Source organism: Vespa crabro, chromosome 18 (assembly GCF_910589235.1).
Source record: "Vespa crabro chromosome 18, iyVesCrab1.2, whole genome shotgun sequence".
NCBI classification, from domain to species: domain Eukaryota; kingdom Metazoa; phylum Arthropoda; class Insecta; order Hymenoptera; family Vespidae; genus Vespa; species Vespa crabro.
In genome coordinates this window covers 3,727,399-3,742,398 of record NC_060972.1, presented here as the reverse complement: position 1 = coordinate 3,742,398, position 15,000 = coordinate 3,727,399, and the positions used below count along the sequence as shown (strand labels likewise).

At 33.2% G+C, this 15,000-nt stretch overlaps 1 long non-coding RNA gene across 3 annotated transcripts in view; it reads left to right on the top strand.

Moving 5' to 3' along the window:
* Nucleotides 1-15,000, top strand: part of LOC124430328 — a 196,965-nt gene that overhangs the window by 79,470 nt on the left and 102,495 nt on the right. For 2 of the 3 annotated variants that reach the window (XR_006943731.1, XR_006943732.1), the window contains exon 1: nt 883-1,152. The exons of the other annotated variant lie outside the window; for it this stretch is intronic. This is a non-coding gene — a long non-coding RNA (uncharacterized LOC124430328). Of the gene's footprint in view, nt 1-882; nt 1,153-15,000 lie in introns of those variants that run through there. 3 annotated transcript variants of the gene reach the window in all.

Below are 15,000 nucleotides of genomic sequence, written 5' to 3'. Positions count from 1 at the left end.
CATTTTGATCCCTTCCTCCTTTTTTTTTTTTCGAGGTCAATGTAGATCCCTTTATACACAAGTCGAACTGTTATATTATAGATGCCAATCTGAAAAGGTGAGGCAAGGAGAAACGAGAGATAGAAAAGAAGTCGATCGAAGTCGCGACAGAGATCGACTCTATCGTAAAATCGATGATCATTATTCAAGGTTCAATTAAAGGCACGGCATGCTTCTAATTCGGGCACCGTTCGTGAGATTATCCCGATATCTTTTCGTATCGATTGCTCCTAGGTGGGCCTTGCGCGTTATGCTACGCGATACACAGGGGCGGATTCAATAATAGAATTAAATTAAGATTTATCATTGTAAGGGGATAAATAAAATAGAAAAAAAAAAAAAAAAAAAAAAAGAAAGAAAAACATTCTTTCGTATGTTGTTACAATATGATTCGATTTATAAAAATTCCATTCGAATGATTCGTTTAACAAAATACATACATATATTGCATTATTATATATTGAAATATAAATATATATATATATATATAATACAAAATATATTTAATGTTTATAATAATATAAATCATCATTTAAAATATATCATTCAAATATCTTTCAAATTATTTGATGATAGAAAGAAATATTTCCGATACAAAATTAATCAATTTGTATGTATATATATTTCGTTTTTCATCATCAATTATTTTCATTATCAATTGTATATTATTATGAATGGGTATCGAATAAAGTTTATGAAAGAAAAGAAAAAAAAAAAAAAAGAACAGATAAGATAGAACATAAAAAGAAAAATTGTATAAAATTATCAACATACAAAATTGCTACGTATGATTAATTTACAAAATTTTAATATTATATTCGCAAATATATTGTTTAGAGAGAAGGGTTGGAATGAATCCGCCCCTGACTGGTGGCATCGTCGTGGTCGAAGCGAAGGAGAGCGTGGGCGCGCACCTCGTCGTATCGATCTCAGATTTTTCGACGACCGTTTCAAGAGCAGGATACACTGGGTGGTCCCATGAGATGTACACAGAACAATGAATCATACCTCGAAGAAAAGGATTTCGGTGTGACACAGTACCAACTCTCCACGTATTCCCTCAAGGTGATCTATACGAGCGAACGAGTACCAACCCGGAGAGAACCGATCTCTGTAAGATCCTTTTTTTTTCTTCTTTTTTTTTTTTGTTTTGTTTTCTTTTTTTTTTTTTTTTTCTTATCGATCGTAAAACATTTCAAAACGTTAACTGTTTGATGTTTCTGTGTGTATGTGTGTGTGTGTGTGTGTAAGTGCATGCGTTTACGTGTATAGCATACTTTTCAACATTAATAATAATATCAATAGTTTTCTCTCTTTCAACTTGAATAACATTAAATGAATGATCCTTGTTAAGTATTAATAATTAATAATTCAAACGAATACGTAAGATCATTCTAAATTAAAGAAAAAAAAAAAGAAAAAAAAAATAAGGAAAATAAAATAATGATTTAACATAATCGATTCGTTCGTATATAAATCTATCAGAAATTAATTAGGATTTATTGCCGAGAAGATATTGGGAAAAGACTTTTTTTTCTTTCCTTTCTTTCTTCTTTTTTCTCTTTCTTTTCTTTTTCTTTTTCTGTTTGTAAATAAAAAAAAAAAAAAAAAAAAAGAAAAAAAAAACTGATTAACTATTAACGAGAAAATGTAAACGAAAATAATGAATATAAGGGATCGTTCGAATTTATCGAATTTAGCCACTCCCCATTTTCTTCCTGAGCGAGCACCTAATTAAATTAGGCTCTTGCTGATAGATTTCAATCAGACTCGAACGGGCCACCGTCGACACTCAACTTGCTCGTCCAGGGAAGTTTCGATCTACACGCCCCTAAAATTTAACAAGCCACCTACCCCATGTTCGCAGCCTCCCGCATGTCATCTCCTCTTCTCCTTCCTCTTCGTGCAATTAATTAACTTGGTCTTCTCTCTCTCTCTCTCTCTCTCTCTCTCTCTCTTTCTCTGCCTCTCCTCTTCTTCTTTTGCATCCTAAGCCTTCCCTTAGATTCTGAGTAATTCAATATTGTGATACGGGTTCTCTAATGTTCTTTTCTTTCTTTTCTTTTTCTTTTTTCTATTTATTTATTATTTTCCCACGAAGAATCTAAAGGAAATATAAAAAATGTTCTTAAAATCATTCGGAACGAATATATTCGTTCAATTAAACAAATACGTTTACAGTTAAAAATTATAGTTAATATAATTCGAATGGATCTTTAATTACTTTGAATGGACGATAGATTTAACGTCGAGATGAGATGAAAAAAAAAAAAGAAAAAAAGAAAGAAAAAAAAGAAAAAAGAAGAAGAAAAAATAAAACTATCGACCATGTCCGTTCACGATATGGTGACTTAAAATATTTTTTGTTTCTTTATTCGAAGCAACATTTCGATTTACTTATACAAGAAAGTCACAAGAAGAGAGATACAAGTGGTCTACACGTGCCCATGATCCTCTCTCTCCATTTAATCCCAATGCTTCGATAATAATCTTGCGAATTACATAATCGGCATACCTTCGACGAATGTGCAAAAAAAAAAAGAAAGAAAAAAATAAAAAAGAGAGAAAAAGAAAGAAAGAAAGAAAGAAAGAAATAAGAAAAGCACGAGCCAGGTACGATCAGCAAGGTGTATCGGCAAAACGATTATTATCCGGGAGTTTCCTTCGGCTCTGTCCGGATTCGTGTTCACTTTATTTCCTCGGTCGTTAGCCTTCGCGTGTGCGTTCCCGAAAAATCATGAAAGTTATATACGGTGATGCAACAGAAACGGCCAAACGTTGTTCTTAAATCCTTGAGAATGAAAGCAGCTTTGCTTGTAGAAGCCGAAAAGGAAGAAGAAGCTGAAGAAAGAGAGAAGGAACAGTTCATAGGCAGCTGGCGAAAAGGCATTTATTACCTCTCGCTACATTTTACGGGTCCTTAATCCCTTTCCTCCCGTTATATCCTGGATCGAAGGAGGATTTCGAGTAGACTGCCAAAGGATTTTGACGGTCCTTTGAGAAATTCACACTAATCTTCTTTCTCTCTCTCTCTCTTTTTCTCGTTTTCTTTCTTTCACTCTTTCTCCGTAAGCCTCTTCATTTTCTGTCTCTCTCTCTCTCTCTCTCCTTCTTTTATATTATTCTCTTTCTCCTTTCTTTATAAATCGTTTTTGTTCTACATTTCTATAATTTTCACAAAGTATAATATTTTTCTCAGACTTATATTACACCTCGAATGGTCAGGACTACGTTGTCGTCGTCGTCGTCGTCGTCGTTGTCATCGACGTCGTTGTTGACGTCGTCGTCATTCGTTCTTTTAGAAAAAGATTTTCTTGAGAAACGTATAACATAATAGGTGTTCCTATTCGGTTAAGAGTTCGATGGAAAAACGACTTTTTCGTGCGACTAGACGGATAATCGGTTAGAAGGAAGTACGTGATAAACGTGAACGATCTCGAAGAGTTATGATCTTAGGAAGTGACAAGAAACCGGTGCGATACCTCATAAGGAGTTCTCGTATATGAACAACTCCAATAACTTGCTTTAATAGAACGGGAAATTGTATGGATTCCAATCATATACCTGTATATATATATATATATAATTTAAGTTTATTTATTAAGAAATTTCAAAGAATTTTACAATTGAATTTTTACGACAATAAGTATCTATGTTAAGATAATTGTTAAGAAAGAAATTTCATAATTTATTAATAGAAATTTATTCTAGGATAAAGACACAGAAAAACGAATTCGTTAAATTATTGTTCGATCACGAGAAAGTACATACATACGTGCATACATACCTATCTACCTACTGTGGTTTAAGAAAGAAAAAAAAAAAAAAAAAAGAAAAAAAAAAGAGAGAGAAAAATGATCGCACTTGGAGCGAGCAAAGTCGAGATAAGAAAGCATTGAGTTCGAGAATCGTCGAGTCTCGGAGATTATTAAGAGTGAAATAAAATCGCGAGACAATCGCTCGAGCATACCATTTTATCGGCGTCACAAGAGAAAGAGAAAAAGAGAGAGAGAGAGAGAGAGAGAAAGAGAACGGAGATTTCTCCTTGTCGGATTATTTGATAACAGAGAAAGAGATAAAAATTCGTATGTGAAAAAAAAAAAAGAAAAGAAAAATCTTGACCGTCCAATTCATTTTGATAAGAGAGAGAAGAATCGATCCCATATCTTGAACATATTCTTCGTATCATTTCTACGTAAAATTTTTTTGCTTACATCTTAAACGCGTTATATTTATTCCAATAAATAAATAAATAAATATATATATATATATATAGGATGATTTCCATTTCAAGATTTCGCTTTTTACGATTGGAAAGATCGACAAATTTTTTAGAAGGTGAAACGCGATCGAAACTCTCAATGATGGGTTAACGTTTCTCTCCGAGCGATAAAACCTTACGTCGATAGGCATCGGAACACAATGGGATTTCGATTTTATTATGTCCAGCTGCAGAAAAAGCGAAAGAGAGAGAGAGAGAGAGAGAGAGAGAGAGAGAGAGAAAATAGAGAAATAAAAAAATAGAAAAAGAGATAACAACCAAAGCCAAAGGCGATCGTAACTCAAGCGGTGTCTTTCAAGTTGTCGTCGTACAGTGAAACTGTGTCAAATCGATGAAATAGCCTCTGGACTTACTCAAAGAGAAAGAGAGAGATAGATAGAGAGAGAGAGATAGAGAGAGATACCTTTGGAAAAATCACTTTAAAATATTGATCGCATTCTTGATTTATACGATCGCAATTTTATAAATACACGCTTGACTTTTCTATAACTTGTTTCTATGGTTTTAATCAGGAAATGAATTAAATCAAAAAATTGGAAATTTTTTAACGTGAAACAAAACTATATATCCGAGTCTGATAATATTCGAGGGAGAAACTTTTATTAAATTACTATTAATACTTTGTTTAATTCTTATTCTATATATTATCATTGAAATGATTACGATAGGATTTAATTGATTTATTTTTAATGATCGCCTAAATAACTTTATGATCCCAATCTGTATTAGGATGATAATGAAATGCGTAATCGTGATAATAATCGTGCTCCCAATGATTTTCAACTTCGAAATAATCTCAAAGCAAGCCGAGCTCTCGATTAATATCCATCGAGAAAAGGGTTCAGCTCTCAACACATACACCTTCGTAATGATCGTAATACCGTTCTCCACGTAGCAAGTTTGCCTCGCTTCGAATACAATAATAAATAATTAAAGTCACCGAACCGGATGAGATTCGTTCCTCGAGACTTACAACCGAAATTACTCGCGAGCGAGTAAGCAAGCAAGTAAGAGAGCGAGAGATGTGTCCCGAGGAGATTTCGTGTCGTCGGACTTAATTACTTCGGTGCAAGCATTAATGGTATACGCCGCGTAGTTTTACGTCCCGTGGTGTACACTATACTGTCCGCACATTTGCCATTTTATTACTTTCTTCGGCAGGTGGACGTATACTCCTCTCTAACCCTCCTCAGGCATCTAGTACTTTTATTAGTTCTTTTCTTTTCTTTTCGTCTGATTTTCTTTTTTTTTTTTTTTTTCAAAAATTCTTTCAGTCAGCACACTCCACCCTTTTATAGGTAATTTATCATCTCTTTAACTTCGTTCTTGATTCTATATTTTAAGTTTGACGAATTCGATCTTATAATAATAATAATAATAATAATAATAATAATATAACTTTGTATAATATTACACAGTATAATTTATAAGAAATGTATATAACAAAGATGTATTAACTATACGATTCTCAAAAATAATTGTTTTATTTAAAATCTAATCTTAGCTGTAATAATTCATATTACGTACATTTGTTAATTACAATTTTCTCCTTTTTTCTTTATATATATATATATATATATATATATATATATATATATATATATATTTAGAGGTAAATTTTTTTATATACATTTTTTCTTTTCTCTCGTCATACACAATGCATAAGATTAATTGTTGTTCGAGCCTAATGCGAAAACTTAAATCAATTAAGTCAAGTGATTTGAATCTTTTCCTTTTTCTTTTTCTTTTCTTATTCTTTTTTTTTTCTTTTTCCTCGCATTTTGAAAAGAGCTATCGAAAAAAAATTCAAGTATGATAATTCTTTTAAAAGGGATAAGATAATAATGATAATAGGAGTTCATTATACTTACTCGCAAGATTGAATCAAATGCAACGTCATCGAGACGAAAGATTTTCTCTCTCTCTCTCTCTCTCTCTCTCTCGTTATGCACTATTCTTTAGGACGAACTCGTAACATCCAATTTGTCTTGTCCGCCTCGATGTCATCTGTCGTTTCTCTGCCCTTGCTCGTTCTCTCATTATTGCCAATTATTTGTCCGACCGGAGACGAAATTGCACCCTGGTCAGCATCTGCGGGCTTTCAAGTTGCTCCGATGGAAGCTTAATTGCCAAGCCCGACCGTTACGTGAGGGAGCACTCGTTTTCTACGTACTTTTAAGAGAATAAATCCGTGCAACCCTTAAAAAGAAAAAAAAAAAGAGACAGATAATTGGATAAATACAAAGGAAGATTTTTCAATCGAATTTCTCGAGTTTACGGAACTCGACAATTGATCCAGAGACGTTTTACCTCGTATGAAACAAATTTGATCAAATTTTATTTGATATTCATCAAATAACGTAATAAACATTATTATATGAACATTTCTATTACAAGTTGTAATATTCATTAAATATATATATATATATTGGGTAAACATTAATGATAGATTTCTCCCAAAGTAAATATTACCAGGAATAGATTTGAAGGTCAGATTAGATAATGCATTTTCCATTGTCAAGGTTTACGACGGTCCTCTTAAATAGAAAATATCATTTTTGTTTATATAATAGCCGGACCAAAAACAAACGTCACTCAAATTTTTAAACCTTTTCAATTATCAAAAGTGTTTGGGAGATTCTCGAGGGAGGTAGTTTTCATCGAGTAAAAAATTCCTTTTAAAAATCTGAGATAAGGTAAAAGGAACCCTAAGAGACATCATCGTATTTATTAATAGGAAATTCTTAGTTCTCTTCGTGAAAGGATTTCTTTTTCCTTTTCTTTTTCTTTTTCTTTTCTATTCTTTTCTCTTTTTCATATCTATTCCTATCTACGTGATATAGAAGAAAGAAAAAGAAGAAAATATGTCTGTGGTATTTGATGCACGGCAAGGTAGAAGACCATATGTAAGATTCAAACGCCCACGATGATTCGACGCTCGATAAGATCGGCCTAAGGCCGAAAACGTGGGCTCTTAACTGGACGATGTAATCTTCCATTCGTAATACCGTGAAATCAATAAATTATCGTGCAACATCTATCCAAGATGATTAATAGTCAGGATCTTCGTTTCTTTTTCGTTGGACGTAGATACTACATACATAGTAAAAGGAAGAAGGACCAAGCCACGGTTAAATAGGGTTGCCTCGAAGAATTGTGAACATTAAAATACAGCTACCTCGAAGGATAATTAAAAAGAAATCGTCTTTTATTTAAAGCACACGCGTAAAGATACGATTTATTCTCATTTGATATTACATGTATATATTTACATATTAAAGATATCTTTAAGGATACTTTGAATTCCAATTGAAAAACAAAGGAAAACAAAGAAAATCAAAAAAGGGAAAAGAAAAAAGAAAAAGAAAAAAAGAAAAGAAAAGATGAACAAGAGAAGAGACGTGTATGAACGAGATCATAAGAGTTAAAAGACAAATGAAAAGAGAGATAGGAAAGGGTGGGTGGATAGTCGAAGAATAGAGTGAATAAGGAGGGTCGGGTGGGGAGGGGGAGGAGGGATAGAGGACAACCGAGTCTTTTCTTCTTCGAGTTTTTCGAGTTCCTCCCGGCGCCTACGAACGTTTCCGCCCACGTGACTTGGTGCATACGTACCAGGGAAGAAAGTCGACGAGGAAGATTCCTTTGGTGGATTCATTAATACGTCCGGTTATTAATAGAGGACACGCTTTGGTATAAAAGGATCGTAAATACGTTAGAAAGAGAGTGTGTAAGAGAGAATGGAGAAAGGAGATAGAGATAGAGAGAGAGAGAGAGAGAGAGAGAGAGAGAAAAAGAGGAAAAGAGAGAGTATGAGATATACGTGTGGGTGTTCAGTGGCCGCCCATGTCGATTGGCGTGCGGTCCGCCCGAAGTAACAATTTAATTACAGCACGAGCTTCGATATGTATAGCAGCCACCCACGGTAAATTGATTTTGCCACGGTATTAAGGATATCTCTCTCTCTCCCTCTTTTTTTTCTCTTTCATTCTTTAGCTTACGTTCAATTCTCTCCCTTTTTCTCTCTTTCTCTCTTTCTCTCTCACTTTTTCTTTCTATCTCTTTCTCTTTCTTCGAACTCGATTTATAGGAGCCATGGCTTATAAGCCCGGCAGCGCTAAACGGTAGTCAAGAAATAGAGTTCGCACAAGGCGTCGTAATTAAGAGAGGGCCTCTCTCTCTCTCTCTCTCTCTCTTTCTTTCTTTCTTTCTTTCTTTCTCTCTCTATCTCCCTCTCTCTCTCTTTCTTTCTTTCTTTGCAAACCTTTCGATTCGTTCCACTTTTTGCACGCGGCAGAACTGATCTCTCTCAGCTCTCAGTGCTTTTGAATGAAATATCTAAGATGAAACTTTCGATTTTATCTCATGAACTTTATCAATTCGACGCAATTATTTTTCATCTTTTATTTTATTTTTGTCTTTTTCCCTTTTTCCCTTTTTCCCTTTTTCTTTTCCTCGTAATAATTGGGAAGGATGGGTGGATAAGTAATCGTATATTTATTTCGTCGAAATTAATTAATAAGCTAGAGTTATCGAACGGTTTAATCAAAACAATCTAATCAATGATTTATTTTAATAATTGTCAAACAAATCGTTCTCCTATCTATCAATGTTTAACATATAAACGATATAATCGATTATTTATTTTAATTATTACGAAATAATTGCTCTTTTTGTTTCTAGCAATAAATTTAATTTCAATAATGTAATCAATAATGTAATTATTTAAATTACTTTTCAATGAATTATACACCTGTGCTCGATGTTGTTACGCTCGATAAAAAATGTTTAATGGATCCTTGAGATTTCTTCGATGTTACTTTTTTCGTTAGGGTAGATCTCGCGAGGCACGTTGGTCTCTTTGAAAAGCGTTTCGTTAGAGCGAGGGTATTATTTCAGCGGCTCGCCACCCATAACGCGGAACAATCGCCCTGTAGCAATAAGAGAGAGAAGGAGAGAGAGAAAGTATCTTGAATCACCATCTCTCTCTCTCTCTCTCTCTCTCTCTCTCTTTTCAGCCGCCACGGAAGAATCAGTTTCGCGTGCCAGAGAACAATGAACACGCTCACGATACGTCTTCGTTTTACGGAAGAAACGTTTAAGTAACTTCGAAGAAAAAGATTTCTATTTCCTCTCTTCAAACTTTTTTACTCTAATTCTATGAATGATCTAATCATCGTTTGAATGAATATATATATATATATATATATATATATGCATGTATATAATTTTAGAATACCCATAATATCCTAATTCGATAATGCACGTTTTATAAAAGCTTTTGATATCTAATGTAAACAGTAATTAAATTTTATTGTTTGTCCAATTACTATTTTCCTTTTATAATAATTAATCTAAAAAAAATTGATATAACGAAAGTAATTACAAAATGAATATCGTGCATTCAATTCAATCAATTTTTACGATTTAAGACATGCGATAAAAATATTATTATAAAAATAATTATTGTCAAAATAATAATAATAATAATTATTATTATTATTATTATTATTATATAAAAATGGATATACGTCTTATTTATTTAATTTTTTTCTTTTTTGAAAATCGAAATAACTGTATCATTATAAATATGCCTTAACAATAATAAGGCAATTTTCGTGAAAGTATTTAACTGACATTGACAATAATGAGTACTCAAGTTAAAATAACTCTAAATTCTTTTTCTCACGTTTATGAGTCCATCAAGAAAGATTAGTAGTTATACCTGACGTCGATGTAAGACGGTGTTGGCCGGTTCGTTTAAGTTTAGTGATCGTGAATAGCCAAGGTATTCTTATTCTGCCATTTCGATGAATAGCCGAAAAAGAAGGTCTTAAACCCTAATCGAGTGGTATTAGGTAAAACCCGTCTACATGTTTCCTGAACGACAACCGTATCAAGGAAAAGGTATAGAAAGGGTATAGGAAGTTGAAGGACGAAAAGAGAGCAGGTAGGTTGTAAGTACTTACACTTTTGGTGTAAGATCTATATCTAACACCGTTCTATTTCTCGAACGAATTAGTATTGGTTGGTCCTTGCTCATTCGAGTAAATATTTATCCTCGTTACGTTCGGTTCAACGAGAAACGTGTGCCAGTCTTTCTAAAATCCTCTCTTTCGAAATGGAAGAAAGAAAAAGAGAGAGAGAGAGAGAGAGAGAGAGAGAGAGAGAGAGAGAGAGAGAGAATAAAACGAGAAGGATGAATTTGTAAAGAGGGTTATCGAGTTTTCTCGAGCAAGGGACGAGCTTAGAAAAGTGAAAGCATGATTTCGATTCTCCTTTTCTTAAAAGAGATCTCGGAAGAGAGAGAGAGAGAGAGAGAGAGATAGAAAGAGAGAGAGAGACTCATCTTCGAAATTTAATAGCTTCGTTTCGAGTTATATTACGTCGGATCAATTACGATCCCGGATAGTTGACCTATTTTATTGACGCAATTATATATATATATATATATATATGCTTTTTTTTCTTCTTTCATTGAAGCAGATATCTTAAAGAATTTTTTGACAAGTGTATGTATATGTCTTAATAAATAGAATTGACTTAATAAAAAGATTTGAAGGAGTTTACATTTTCTTTAAAAATAATAAAACGAGAATAACTTCGGTTATTTATTTATTTATTTATTTTTTTTTTTTCTTTTATTTTTATTATCAGAAGAAAAAATATATAAATACGATCAACTAATTTGTCTATGAGTCATCTCTATCGCTCGCGAGATAAGAATTAGAGAAAAAACTTTGAAGGAAAGGTTACAAGCGTGAAATGAGATTTTGAAGATTCTAATGAGCGTTTTGGTTGTTCTTCAAAAAAAAAAAAAAGAAAAAAAAATGAAGAAGGAAAAAAGAAAGATTTGAAACAACAATCATATAATTATAGACTTATTAAAAGATTATTCATGGGTAAACTGAAAAGACGAGCTTGTCATGCGTTTTCCTATGACAACGGGAATGTCTCGATGTTTATCCTGGTTACCATCATCTTCTTTTAGGTTTGTCTAGACTGCCAAGTGAGTGGTACGTAATTACTTTGTTTTAGGGTTTGTCAAGAAAGAAAAAAAAAAAAAAAGAAAAGGCAACGATCTGTCGTCGGGTCCCTCGAAAGACCCATTCTTCGTCCTAGTTATGTTGAAATCATTGATGGAACGAAAGATAAAATGTGTCCAGAAAAATAATCATTAATCTTCAAAAACTTTCATTATAAAAAAAATCACGCACACGTTTGCATTATCTTCAAAGGTACTTTCATCTCACAGTACAGTTATGTTTTATTTGTACAAATTAATAAGAAAATTAAAAAAAAAAAAAAAAAAACAAAGAAAAAAAAAAGAAGAAAAAAACGACAAATGCACAATTCAAATCATTTATTATTATATTTATAATATTATTTATAGGATCGGGCGAAAGTTCTTGGATGGAACAACATTTTTTTGTTTTTTTTCGTTTTATTCGTAAACAGAAGAGAATCTATTATTACATATACGAATCATTCAATTATTACGCTATTCATTTAGGAATAATTCATTGTCTCTGATTTAACACGAAATTCTCAGCTGATTCAGTTGGATGAACACGCATATTCCATTCTTGAACAATGTAATTTCTAGCTAATAGGCCACACGGCCGGGTCAAATGAATTTGCCATTTGCAGTGAGCGTGCGAGGTCTTACATAGATGCTACGGACAAAGAGAGTGAAGAAGAACAGGGAACTGTTCATTCTACGTCTTCGGGGGTGGTCTAATTCTCTCTCTCTCTCTCTCTCTCTCTCTCTCGCTTTATTTTTTTATCTATCTCTATCTATCTATCTATCTATCTCTATCTGTCTATCTAACTATCTCATAATCCTATTTCCTTTCAATTGAGCCTCAGAACTTTTTCTTAAGTAACTCATACTTGCAACAATGAATCATGATCCATAGAGTATCTTTCATTGTAAAAATTTCCCAAGCCATTGAAGAAGATAAATTGGAGATAAATTTTTCCAAAGACATTCGTAGTCCTTGAATATTTCTAATACCATTGTACCTGATCAAACTTTCAATTATTATTTTATTTATTAAACTTCATTTTTATGATTGATTTCATAGCATTAATGATACATCTTATTAATAGTGAAATATGTTAGGGGAAAAAAAAAAAAAAAAAAAAAAAAAGAAAAAGAAAAAAACAAAACAAAGCATGTATAAAAATGATAATGGACAATCTCGTGCTTGAATGAAATAAAAATGATAATATGAATTTGCTCGAAGGGGAGCACGATTTTCGTGCGTAACAACATGCAAATTCGAGACGGTAGTTCAAGCTGTCTCGTATTCGCGTGTTAAGGATTTACTCGACTGTAATTTGTGGCTAGTGGAAATCTTATGGGGAATCGAAACGTCGTCGAAACGAAAACTCTTTTTCTCTTTCTCCTTCGAACGTTCGTTTCGATAGCTCGAAGCGATTCGCTTGTTACAGACCATGAAATGAGAGGAAGCGAGGAGAGGAAAGGAAAAGGAAAGAAGAGAAAAGGAGCGGAGAAGACTGGAGTGGAGTGGTGTGGAGTGGAGTGGAGGAGGTGGAGATGAGGAGGAGTATAAGGGGTTTTGGGTAGACATGGTACTTTGGTCTTTTATCGTTCACCAAAGAAGTAACCGGTTAACGAAAGCCGAAGTCGTGAAATTGTGCGAAGGTAAGAATCGTGACTCGTTAGCCCTTCTAAGGGCAACGATGCCACGTGGCTACTTGAGATTCTTTAAAAGCGTATCTGATTATCGTTTTAAACGGGGTGGGAGAATGGTGAAAAGGGGGAGAGGAGAGGAAGAGTGGTCGGTTTTACCGTGGCCACAAAGCCGTACCTGTGTCGCGTTAAAAGGACTTCAAGTAACGAGGACTGTCGCTTCCTGATTTGTTTCGATCGTTATATCCAGATCAACATGGCGTCCAACGAGAAAGCAAAAGACTCCCTTCTACAAAAGTTAACAAAAAATATTATCGAGTTAAAGTCGTATCTTCGATGTTGGTATCGTTTTAATTAATTGAAAACCACTTAATCTGACAATTGAATCGAATTTTCTCAATCGTTTCTTTTAACTTATCGAATTTCTCCAAAGTATATCGTTATTGAGAATTACTTAAAAGGTGTTCATTTTCTTTGTTCGAGAGAAAGCAATAAAAAAAAAAAATATATATATATATATATATATATATTAACGATGCGTATTAATATAACGAGTATAATAATAAAAATATTTACATTGCATTATTTAATGTTATTACATCGTATTATTTCATTTGATATCTTCATTCTAAATATATCTTATCTTAATGAGATTCAATGGGTACAATTATTTTCCTCGTTGTTATCTCTCGTTCAAAGAAATTTGACAAAAATTAGAATAATTTCAGTCGACATAAAATATATAGTTGTGTAAAGTTATAGTTTACTAAAAAATTAATACCCAATGGTTCCAATTACGAAGTATTTTTGTCGATGGTAAATAGGCAGGTGCGGACAGATGTTTAATAAAGATGTTTTTGAAAATGAGATTCTCTAAGAAAATTGCGCGAGAAATATGAGATGATCGTGACGATGTACGATTATATACCCCATATTCATAATCTCGTATTATAAATAGAAGAGAAACGTTAAATCGTAAATGGCCATGAAAATATATTTTCGTTTAATTGGCACAAAGATCGTGTCAGTTGTCTTAAAAATAAAAAGAAAAGGAATTCAGCTTTTTCGCTCGAGCATTAAAATGTCGATCTTTACGATCGAGTTGTTTCTACGTTGCTCGAGCACGAGCTAATACTCTTCGAATAGGCATCATTAACATATACCGACAGTAAATCTCCGTTTACCCGCTGTTAAACCTTTAAGAGATTCGATTATATGAAGCAACGAATCGATTTTCACTTGACGCCTAACTTTTCCACTTTAAAATCTGTCTCATCAACATTGTCCATATCCTTGACGTATAAATTCACGAGTAAATATTTTTTAATTAAATATTTTCTTACATACTATATCATTTCCAATATTTATAATATTAAAAATATTATTTCATATGGGAGGATCGAAATCAAAGTTCGAATAATAATAGATATTTTTATTATTATTTCTAATAATATCGTACGATAATAATTATAATAAAAGAATGATCGAAGATACAAGAATAATAATTCGTTGTTATTATTGACAATAAATATCTTTTGCAAATATTAAATGAAATTGTTCAATCTCTTTTCCTAAGATGATCATAAGGAAAAGAAAAAGAAAAAAAGAAAAAAGAGGGAAAAAAAGGAAGAAAGAAAGAAAGAAAAAAGAAAAAAAGGCGATTCTACTTTTTCAGTCGGTAGAAACAAAGAGGAAAGGAAGTATGCTCGTCGAAAGAGGTCCTCTCGTAAGAGGAGGAGCACGACGTAAAAGTCTCGTCGTCTCCACCCAACGGCGGAGACGCCTTTGGACGTGTCCCAAAGGAAGAGAGTTGATGTTGAAGCCGAAAAAGAGAGACCGTGAAGGATTCTTCGGAGCCAGGATCCTACGGAAAGGTCGTCTTACGTCTAGTCCTTTGGGATTTTTGACCGACCCCAGTGCAGACCTACAGCAGAGTCCTTCGTGCCACTCGACGGTATTTACGTGTTTTGGAATGTTATTATAAGTGGTAAGAAGTGCTGTCGCCGTCCGAGACACGTAAAAA